This window comes from Gopherus flavomarginatus, chromosome 7 (assembly GCF_025201925.1).
Source record: "Gopherus flavomarginatus isolate rGopFla2 chromosome 7, rGopFla2.mat.asm, whole genome shotgun sequence".
NCBI lineage: Eukaryota > Metazoa > Chordata > Testudines > Testudinidae > Gopherus > Gopherus flavomarginatus.
In genome coordinates this window covers 20,925,767-20,937,015 of record NC_066623.1, presented here as the reverse complement: position 1 = coordinate 20,937,015, position 11,249 = coordinate 20,925,767, and positions in this window count along the sequence as shown.

Below are 11,249 nucleotides of genomic sequence, written 5' to 3'. Positions count from 1 at the left end.
CTCCTAGTGAAACAGTGTTTCCTAATATCCAGCCTAGACCTTCCCCACTGCAACTTGAGACCATTACTCCTTGTTCTGTCATCTCCCACCACTGAGAACAGCTGAGCTCCATCCTCTTTGGAACCCCCTCCTTCAGGTAGTTGAAGGCTGCTATCAAATCCCCGCTCACTCTTCTCTTCTGAAGATAAACAAGCCCAGATCCCTCAGCCTCTCCTTGTAAATCATGTGCCCCAGCCCACTAATAATTTTCATTGCCCTCTGCTGGACTCTCTCCAATTTGTCCACATCCTTTCTGTAGTAGGGGACCCAAAACTGGATGCAATACTCCAGATGTGTATTGAAAAATTCAGATAGTCAAAATTGCTAACGTTACATTGGCATCCTGCGAACCAGCCAGTCCCAAAATAGAGCCAACACAATACACATCCTGCCCAAACTAGCAACCTTCATCGTATGCAAACTAGGGTTACCAACTTTCTAGTCGCACAAAACCGAACACCCTAGGCCCTGCCCCTTCCCTGGGGCCCCGCCCCCTGCTCACTACATTTCCCCTCCCTCAGTGGTTCGCTCTCACTTTCACTAGGCTAGGGCAGGGGTTTGGGGTGCAGAAGGGGGTAAAGGCTCTAACTGAGGGTGCTGGCTCTGGGGTGGGACCAGAAATGAGGGGTTCAGGGTATGGGAGGGGGCTCCAGGCTGGAGTAGGGAGTTGGGGTGCACGAGAGGGTACTGGTTCTAGACTTGTGCCAGTGATGAGGGGTTTGGGGTGTAGGAGGGGGCTACAGGTTGGGAGGTGGAGCTGAGGGATTCAGAGTGCAGGTGGGGGCTGTGGGTTGAGGGAGGGGGTTGAAGTGCAGGAGGGGGTAAGGGCTCTGGGGGAGGGGATGAGGGGTGTAGGAGGGGGCTCTGGGCTAGGGCAGGAGGCTGGGGTGCAGGAGGGGCCTCCAGGTTTAGAGGGGCTCAGGGCTAGAGCAGGGGGTCAGGGTGCAGGAGGGGATACAGGCTCTAGGCTGGGGCCAGGGATGAGGGTTTTGGACTGCAGCATGGGCCTTCAGGTTTCGGGGGGGTTCAGAGATGAAGCAGGGGATTTGGGGCTCCGGGTCAGGGCACAGGCTTACCTTGGATGGCTCCCAGTCAGCAGGGCTAAAGCAGGATAGTCCCCACCTGTTCTGGCACTGCGCTGTGCCCCTGAAGTGGCCAGCAGGTCCGGCTCCTAGGCGAGTGGGGGCCAGGAGGCTCCATGTGCCATTCTCGCCCACAGGCACCGCCCCCCGCCACCCCAGCTCCTATTGGCCTGTTTGTGGCCAGTGGGAGTGCGGAGCCAGTGCTCGGGGTAGGGGCAGCAAGCAGAACCCTGTGCCTCCTCACCTAGGAGCTAGAACTGCCAGCCACTTCTGGGGTGCAGTGCGGTGCCAGCACAGGTAGGGAACTAGCCTGCCTTAGATCTGCAACACCACTGACCAGACTTCGAACAGCCTGGTTAATGGTGCTGACTGAAGATGCCAGGGTCCCTTTTCGACCAGGTGTTCTGGTTGAAAATCTGACACCTTATCACCCTAATGCAAACCTCCCTCCCATGCTCTGAGCTAATGGCGTCTGACTCTGTCTCAAATCATAGCTAGCCTAGGGCCTGATCCTTCCAGCCCTTACTCATGTGAGTAGCCCTTACCTAAAGAGTCCAATAGGCTTTAGGGGAACTCAGGTGAGTAAGGATTTCCAGAATCAGGTCTTTAGGCTTTCAACTCCTCAGGACATGGATCGTGGCTATTCTCTTTGTAAAGTACCATGTACAATCATAGCACTAGGTATAAATGTTAAATTATTTCTTCCAGAGATGGTCCTTCCAGTGTTTCAACACCCAGCCCTAACCATACGTGTGGCTTGCTACCACCCTTACCACAGACCAGACAAATTCAAGTGATAAAGGATCCAGTCTGCACTGTTCTTCTCAGGGCACATAGCATAAGACATGATTTATAGATTTTTATATATATATATACACATGACCATTTATTCATCCTCTTAGCAAACAGTCCAGGAAAGCGTGGCTTAAACATTTCTGAATTGTGCAATTCTCTGCTCAGACAATCAATCCTTAGCTGAGAGCCTTCAAGGAAAGACATCATGTTGCAGGAATGCTGTAGAAGCTGTCGCAAATACTGTTCCCTTTGTTGAGAATAGCATCTTTGCCTTGGATTTTTTTTTCCCTTTCCCCTTTTAATTTCATGAAACAGGGCCCAGTTCCAGAAAGCAAGCAGAACGTCGTCAGATTTTGCTAGTACTTTACTGGAAGGCTGAGAAACCAGATTTTAAAAATGTGCTCAGTGGGCGTTTGGTGGGACGAATTCTATCTCATAGCTCAATATTTTTGAGAGAGAGAGAGAGAGAGAGAGAGAGAGAGAAATAGCTCTGTTGCATATGGTGGATGTTTTTTCTTTTTAAGCACATAGCTTACGTAGTTCCAGCTTTCCTTGCAATTAAAGAAGCACGGTAGCTGGTTTTAATTCAAATATTTCTGCAAGAGGCTGCACAGTTCAGCCTTTTCCAGAATGGTTTGCACAGAAATTCATAGGCATTTATCCAAAATTTGTGCTGAATGAGAAATAAACAGATTTGCTGCTTTAAAGAATTTCTTATGTGAGCTCTTTGGGGCAGGGGCTGTCTTTTTGTTCTGAGCTTATACAGTGCCAAGCACAATGGGGTCCTGGTCAGTGGCTCCGAGGCACTATCCCAATACAGATAAAGAATAGTAAGAATAATGTCTTGTGCAAAATATGGCGATTATTGGACCAAGTTAATTCTGCTGGCTTTAATATTGCTATTCTAGAGATGAACATGGCCCATTCTATTTAAAGACATTGTACAAGTGCTGGACCTGATTCATCTTCATGCTGTTTTTAAAAGGGGTTGGCTGCAGACTTGGAGTGATCCTGGATTTACATGGGAATGAGAACAGTATCAGGGCTAGGGTCTCCACTCCTTACAAACGCTTGTACTACTCTCAGGGCCCCATTTAGTGTTGCCTTTCATGACCTTTGTGCTTGCTAGTCTGGGCCAAAGGGGCCATGGGCAGATCTAAGCCTGCCTGGCCCCAGGAATGCCTCCCAGTTCAGCTGGATCCTCTGCTAGGTTGGCCAATAAGGGCCACTACAACAGAAGAGTGAGTTGGGCTGCCCTAGCATGCACCGGGGTCAAACTGGCCCCTGGCAGCTTTTGAATGAGGTCAGTTCAATCTGCCTCCCCTCTGTCCTTTTGCTGGCACCTGTAATAGCACAGGGACAAATCTGGCTCTCAGGGCTGGCCGACACTGCAAATTTACATTAGCGTAGCTCCATCTCTCAAGAGTGTGAAAAACTCCTATTAAGAGATCTAGCTATGCAGCCTAACCCCCGGTTTAGACAGTGCTAGGTTGTCAGAAGAATTCTCCCACTGACCTCGTTTCTGCCTCTCAGGGAGGTGGGTTACCAGCGCCAATGGGAGAACCCCATACCCTGATTCTGCTCTCAGTTATGCCAGTGAAAATCAGGAGGGATAGCTCAGTGGTTTGAGCACTGGCCTGTTAAACCCAGGATTGAGAGTTCAATCCTTGAGGGGGCCACTTAGGGATCTGGGGCAAAATCAGTACTTGGTCCTGCTAGTGAAGGCAGGGGGCTGGACTCGATCACCTTTCAGGGTACCTTCCAGCTCTATGGGATAGGTATATCTCCATACTTAATTCAATAACTGAAGTTAATGAGGTTACACTAGTGTAACTATTTGGCCTGTAGGCTTCTCCTGAAGTCTCAGTTCTTTGGGGTATCACTAGTAGTTGCTTTGGAGACCTTTCCCCGGCAGAGGGTGATGACTTTAGGTAAGAAAGCAGCAGGTAGGGAGCAGTAAGAAAACATTCCTAATGAAAAAAAGATCCTGTTTTCTTGCAAATGATCTTATTAACAGAACAAAGGGGGGGAAGGGGTGACAAAACAGTTAAAACCTGCTGCACTGGCAGAATTATCTCTACATTAATATTGTCTGTTTTCCATAAAGCATCAGCAATTCTTTAAAAACCTATTGTGTCGGGTTTGTTTTTAGCAGCTAATATTAAAATCTTCCCCAGGGAGACATGGGCCTAACCTGCTATCTCAGCTGTTAAATACAGGATATGTAAAAAACAAAACCACCACCCCCACTCCTTCAAGACTCAGCAACTTAAGGATGGAGATAACAGCCTTGCATCTGTGGAAGACGGTCTTAAAGAGCCCCTGTCCTATAGCTTAGGCTTCTGAAGCTGCTGAAAATTGCTTATGTTGGTCAAAATTTCCTTTCCAGTCCACAGTGCAGCACTCTTATGCACAGAGATACATACTGTGGGTACGTCTACACTGCAGCTGGGAGCATGCCTTCCAGCTCAGGCAGACTCGCTCATACTAGCTCTCCTTGAGCTAGCGCACTAAAAATAGCAGCATGGCCATAGTAGTGGCACAGGATAGCAGCCCGACCTCCTGGGGGTGCTGAGTCACTGCCCGTGCCATTATGGCTGGCCACACTGCTATTTTTCGTGCAGTAGCTCAATCAGAGCTAATGCATCTGACTACTCGGGCTGGGAGGTATGCTTCCAGCTACCACGTAAACATACCCTGGGTCATACTCTTCCCTGGAATCAGTGGGGTACTCTGGTTAAAAATCCATGGCACGATGCAGCCCTTTGCCAATACCCCTTGGTGACACAACCCTTTGTTCTGCTTGAGTCAATAGGGGCTCCTAAATCAACCAAGTGGTAAACTCCTGCCACTCTGCTCTCACAGGTAACCCTTCTGCCAGGTGTTGTCAGCAGCAACAAAGGCCAGGTACAATATGTGGGAGATTCCTCTTTATAATTGAAAAATAACCAGCTCCAGAAACTTGGGAAAACTAGATACCTCCCCTGCGCTCCTGTAAATAGGCAATACTTCCCAACTCACAAACACTGAGTCTGCGTAGAAAACATGAAAGTCAGAATAATAAGGAAGGGTAGATGGGTGATGAATGGGTGGAGAGGGAATGCTGGTAATTGTATTTACTGAACTCGGTGACCTTCCTCATCATTATTTACCTACCTTTTGATTTTTTAACAGGCAGTTCTGGAGAGGCCTTCTCATTCTGCCACTGACTCACTCTTTGATCATGGGCAAGTCCCTTTGGGCCAGATTCTGATCTCATCTACACCAGTCTAAATCCAGGCAGAGGAGAACAGTAATCAGCCAGGCCATTTATGCAGTGGTTGGTGCTCTGTAGGATAGCACTGAGAGGACTATTTGCACAGATTGCATTCTGCCTATAGTGGGTTATATCCACATGGACACTCAATCAAGCTTGTACCAGCTGGGATCCTATTCCTACAAGGGTAATTTCCATTCGTTGTTGCCCAGTTGACAATCAATTCATTGCAGGGGTCAGCTGCACCAGTTCAGGGAGATCAATCAGCGCTCACTCTGGAAAATTTTCCTAGTGTAGACAATAGCTAAGATAAGAATCTGGCTCCCTATTCTTCTGTAAAATGGGGAGAGTGATCCATATCCTGCTTTGAGAAGCTATTTGTGCAGCTGAAAAGCATTAATACAGGTGCCACATATTATTAGGATGTTGAGATGTTTAGAAAACTGGCTCATATGCAGAAAACACCAACTGCAAAAGTATGTCTAGAAATGAAAACGGTTTGATAAATAAACAGCGTCAAATATACACCCCCAAATTAGGTCTGGCTTTAAAGAATTTTTTAAAAAGGAGGGGCTGTTACAAAACATAATGAGACATTTTGTTCTTTACTTTGTAATTTCAACAAGTACAGCCTTTTGGTTCGGAATTTAACCCTTCCCTCAACCACAGGATCATTGTGCTAGTGCAGGAGAACGTGACATGAAATGATCAGAAACTGAGCAGTTAAGTTACACTGTCCAAGCCCTGTGAAGCATGAACTGTAAACAAATAGCATAAACGGTAAGAACTAAGTTAGAGGCCAAAATTTTCCAGTGACTTGTGATCCTGGATGCCTCTTTTTTTTTTTTTTTTTTTTTTTTTTTTGACACTTGACATGCATATAGGGTGACCAGATGTCCTGATTTTATAGGGACAGACCTGATTTTTGGGTCTTTTTCTTATATAGGCTCCTATTATCCCCCACCCCGTCCCAATTTTTCACATTTGCTGTCTGGTCACCCTACATGCATTTAAGGGGGCTGATTTTCAGAAGATGGATGCTCAGCACTTTCTGAAGCTCAGGCCAAGGCATCTCAAGCTGACCTCCTAAAAATTAAAGCACCCATGATCCCTAGTTACTTTTGAAAACCTTGGCCTGATTTTCCAATTTTAATAGTCAGAGGATTATCCATAACATGAATGGTTTTAAAACATATAAGGGGAAATCTTGGCCCTGCTGAAGCACATTGGATCTTTGCCACTGACTTCAGTAAGATCAGAATTTCATTGATAAGGCTCAATTCAGTCCCTAAACTGACTGAACATAACCCAGGCTGGGGAATTCAGGGCAGGGCAAGATACCTGCAACCCCCTAGGGACACTGATCGAATGCCTCTCCCATGCAGTCTCCACTAGCCAGATCCTCTCCAAGGAACTCCTGGAACTAGGTGATGACTCCCTCTCCACTGAATCCCCACTGTGATACACCTACTCGCTCCGAGCGCAGGGGATGCACATGCCCTACAGAGGTGAATCCAGTCCAGACTGTTGTTCTTCATAGTGTCCCAACAATACCGGACAGATGAGGGATTCTGTTTATTGGGTAACATTTGAACAGGTGAAACTGGTCTGCCCCTGACGTCCCATCTCCGACTATCCCTTGGCAGCCCCATGGGCTGATAGGTACAGGGAGGCACTGGAATGACAAGCAATCAAAAATGAAAGTCAATCTATTATGACAGTGTCGCCCTTCCTCTACTGTATGCCACATTCACTGCAATAGATCTCCTCCTCCTCCCACTCCCCTCAAAAAGTATGTGGCAGCTTTAATAACTTGAGCTAGCAGGAGCTCCTGGTAACTCATACAGCTAAGCAGTATAGAGGTGAATGTGATTGCACTGGCTTTGTAGGCAGAGGAGACGTGCAGAATTAAGTGGTTTCAACTGCATTTCATAGGGGAGTATTTAAAGTAGATGCAGTGGGAACACTTAGCATGATTAGAGAGGTGCTATATGTAAATACCACAGCTCAGGGCAAGTATTACAACTGCTGTACACTGTATTCAGAGACACACTGAGCTTTAGCTGCAGCATATTAATAAGGTCAAATCTGCTAGATTGGCTGGCTCAGGGGATTGCTAAAGGATTACAGAGCCTTTCACTTCCAGGACACCCATTAAAATCTACCCTGAGCTAGCTAGTGACAAACATCCTTGACAAGCTGCTCAACGTGACCTATAGGATGTTAGTAGGTGCTTTTGATCCAGGTCCTAGTGACTGGGTGCCTGTGTTACAATTTACAGTGGTCATATATCTCAGCAGAGAGAATAAGGACTGAATGAGTCATGGAGACTCATCCCTAGTGGGAACCTTCGAGAGCACGCTGGTGGATGGGAGGCCCGTCTGAATTAAGACATGGCCTCTTATCTGGCAGGCTAAAGAGAAGAGGGATCAAAGGGCTCCCAGTCCTCTCCAAGCACATCTGTGCTGCCCACAGTCACAGCCCCCACTGCCTGGATAGCAGGAGGCACACCACTCCTGAGGTGTCCACATGCTGAATACGACTATTTATATGTGAGGCATTTGCCCACCACCACCTGGCAAGGGCCAAGCCTGCTGCTTTCACAGCACTCCTGGCTCCCGCTGCTCCATCCATCACCTGCCATTTTAACTGCCAATGAAATTACACATACAGGCACCCACGCATACCACAGTGTATAAATTCTAATGTCCTGGGGAAAATTCCTCCTGGTGACTGGCAGGTCTTTCAGTTTCATCCGGCCTTTTATTAACAATGCAGCTAGATAGCTCCTCCTCACTGCACCCACTGTGTTAGCCTTCCATTGGGTGCCATGCACGTTTGCTTTGGGAGAGTCTGGGAAGGATTCTGGGGTAACAGAATAGCCAGTGTGCATACAGCTATTGCACTGCTAGCTTGGCACTTGGAGATGTCACAGGGTAGCCAGAGAAGAGGGAGTTGATCACACCAGCAATTTGGCTCTGGCATGAACTCTCAGACTCAGAGGGTTGTGGTTATGCTGCAGCAGCCAACACAGAATGGAACCACTAGTCATAGCCAGGTCTAAAATAGGAAATCATATGGAGTTCAGACAGACTTAACCAGTGGGTTATAGAGCTATCAAAAATATACCCCTCCCGCTGACAACAATGATGGTCCAAGCTGTTTACCTACAGTGTCTTTTTAATGTGAAATATGGATAATCATAATCATAGGACTGGAAGGGACTGCGAGAGATCATCTAGTCCAGTCCCCTGCACTCATGGCAGGACTAAGTATTAGCTATGTATGGTCTCCCCTGCATCCCAACTAAAGCCACAAAGTCTGGGGACAGCAAATACAGATGTCTCTGACTCTCTGTGATTATGAAAACAACCCAAGCAAAAAACTGACCACAACAAGTAATACCGCAACTCTCACATTATTGGTGTTTAACCCAGTACGTGTCTTCAGCCAGCTGATATTCTGTAGTAATTAAAAAAAATTTACTTTCCTAAAACTTCTAAATTCCAGTAGGACCACTAGAGAAAGCTCTCGAAGCTTTTTAGAGAGTAAATCATTTTAATTTCCATAGTATTTTTCATCCAAGGATCTAAAAGCACTTTATAAACATGGATTAAGCCTCACCATGTCACTGGGAGGTAGGTGAGTATTATAACTGCTGTTTTACAGATGAAGAAACTGAAGCATAGAAAAGTTAAGGGCTTGATTCAAAACCCAGTCAGTGAAAAGTCTTCCATTGACTTTTGTTTGGGTTTGGGGCCGGACCTAAGGCCTTTCTATAAGCTGGGAAATAGACTGAACAGCTATTCCAGAATAAGTTATTCCACAATAGCTACTAGAATAACTTCCAGTGTGGATGCTCTAATTCAGAATAAAAGTCACTTTTATTTCAAAATAATTACTCCACTTTGGCTGTTCATAGAGGCAGATTACTAAAAACTAAATGGATCCGGGGAACCCCACCCACCCAGATCAGAATGTAATGTACCAATAGAAACAAAAACAAGTGCTGAAGCAACAGAAGGGGGTTTCCTGCTACTGTAGTTAATCCACCTTTCCACAAGGCGGAAGCTAGGGCAACAGAAGAGCTCTTCCATCAGTCTAGCTGTCTCTAAAGCGGGAGTTAGGTTGCACAGGACGTAAATTTTTTCACAGCCCTGAGCGATGTAGCTAGGTCCATCTAATATTTAGGTGTAGGCCAGGCCTAACGCATCCTCCAGTACCTCAGAAGGTCCTAACTTTCATTCCCTCAGTGATTATTATTCTTAATTTGTAAATGAAAACTGGCACTTCTCAGGGACACCTAGGTTCAATCAGGACCAGTTAACACAATTTTTGAAAGGTGTTAAACCCCACATAAAACAGAGTTTAAGACATGCTAGTTAAAACATATTAGCAGACATGCACTTAAAACAAAGCCTATTTTCTTAGAAACACTTTGGCCATGTCTACACTACAGACTTTACAGTGGCACAGCTGTACCGCTGCAGCTGCGCCGCTGTAAGGTCTCCCATGTAGCCGCTCTATGCCAATGGGAGAGAGCATTCCCACCAGCCAGAGGTGAAAGTAAGCCGGTATGGTACAGCGTACTGGCAAGAGCTGGTACACTGCGGACCGTACCGGCATGTGGCAGCTTCCCCAGGCCGGCGATTTAAAGGGCCCGGGGCTCCCAGCAGTGGCTGGAGCCCCTGGCCCTTTAAGTTGCCACCAGAGCCCCACTGCCTGGGTAGTGGCGGTGGCCGGGAGCCGCGGTGGTGATTTAAAGGGCCTGTTGCTCCATGCCGCCTCTACCACAATAAGAACCTGATTCAATTGACCCAGGTCTGAGACTCAGTGCCGTGGATATTTCTTTGCAGTGTTGACAAACCTAAGTGTTCCTGTGGACCTTGCTTCCACACAACAAAAAGTTCCCTAGTGTGCTTAGATCTACTTTTGTGTCGAAGCTGATTAGTGAAGACTGTTTAAAAAGCTAGTGGGTAAATGTAATGTCCATGGAACATGGCAATCTTCTCTGCATTGTATAAAATCTCACCCTGTAGCACCCACCTAACTATTTCAGGCTATGCACAGCTCTGGCAAACACGGCACCCCTGAACTGCAGCTCCCACTGCTATTCCAGCCCTGGGAAACACTCAGGATTGTGCAGAATACTGGGGTGCCTCTGAGTTGTGGCTACGTGTCAAGTGGAGCCTTGGATGAGACCATCCAACTCATTCTCACTTGTGGTTCCCCGCATCAGAATTGGAAGCCAAGTCTCCAGAGGCAACAGGCCAGTGTACTAACTCCTTTATTATTCAGCTCGATAACAAAATGGTAACTATGCATTTGTAGCCATTTAAAGAGCTCATCACTTACAGTGGCAGAGTCCTGAATTGCTGTCTGTAACAAGGTGAATATGCTGATTAATAAAAATGGAACATGGAAAACAGGACATTTGTTTACCTTCCTTATTTCTTTAGCTGTTAATTGTTCCAGATCTGTGCAAGGGAAGCATCCCACAGGGCTTATCAGAGCAGCCACCACAAAAGGAGAACAAAAGAAACACCAATCATTTCAAGTAAATCACAAAGATGACAAGCCATAAGCTTCAAGGAGTGAGTGGATTCCTGCAAAAGGCTTGGCTGCTCTGCCTTCACGTTTCCTTTTCCCTGCATCTTGGCTTCCTAGCAAATGTTCCCTCAAACAATAGAAGCAGGCATCAAAGAAATTAAATCTTTCCACCCCTCTCACCTCTCTAGCAAACAGGCTTAAAACAGAACCTGATTCCAGGGCACTGCTGCAACTCCCTTACGGCTGCTCAGCCACTGTACCTTATTATTTGTATTGCAATAGAGCCTAGGAGCCCATCATGGACAGGAGCCCATCGTGCTAGGAGCTGTACAAACAGAAATGGTCCTTGTCCCAAAAAGGTTACAGTCTAAGTAAATAGGCCACAAGGTCAGCTTAACCGGCCTCTAGGGAATGTCCCAATATAGCATTCCCCAGCGCAGATGTGTGCTAGGGGAATGGCCAGAATGCTATCCACTCTAGCTTTTCTTGGATGAATCAGCAGCTGTGGGAACCTACTTTAAGTTAAA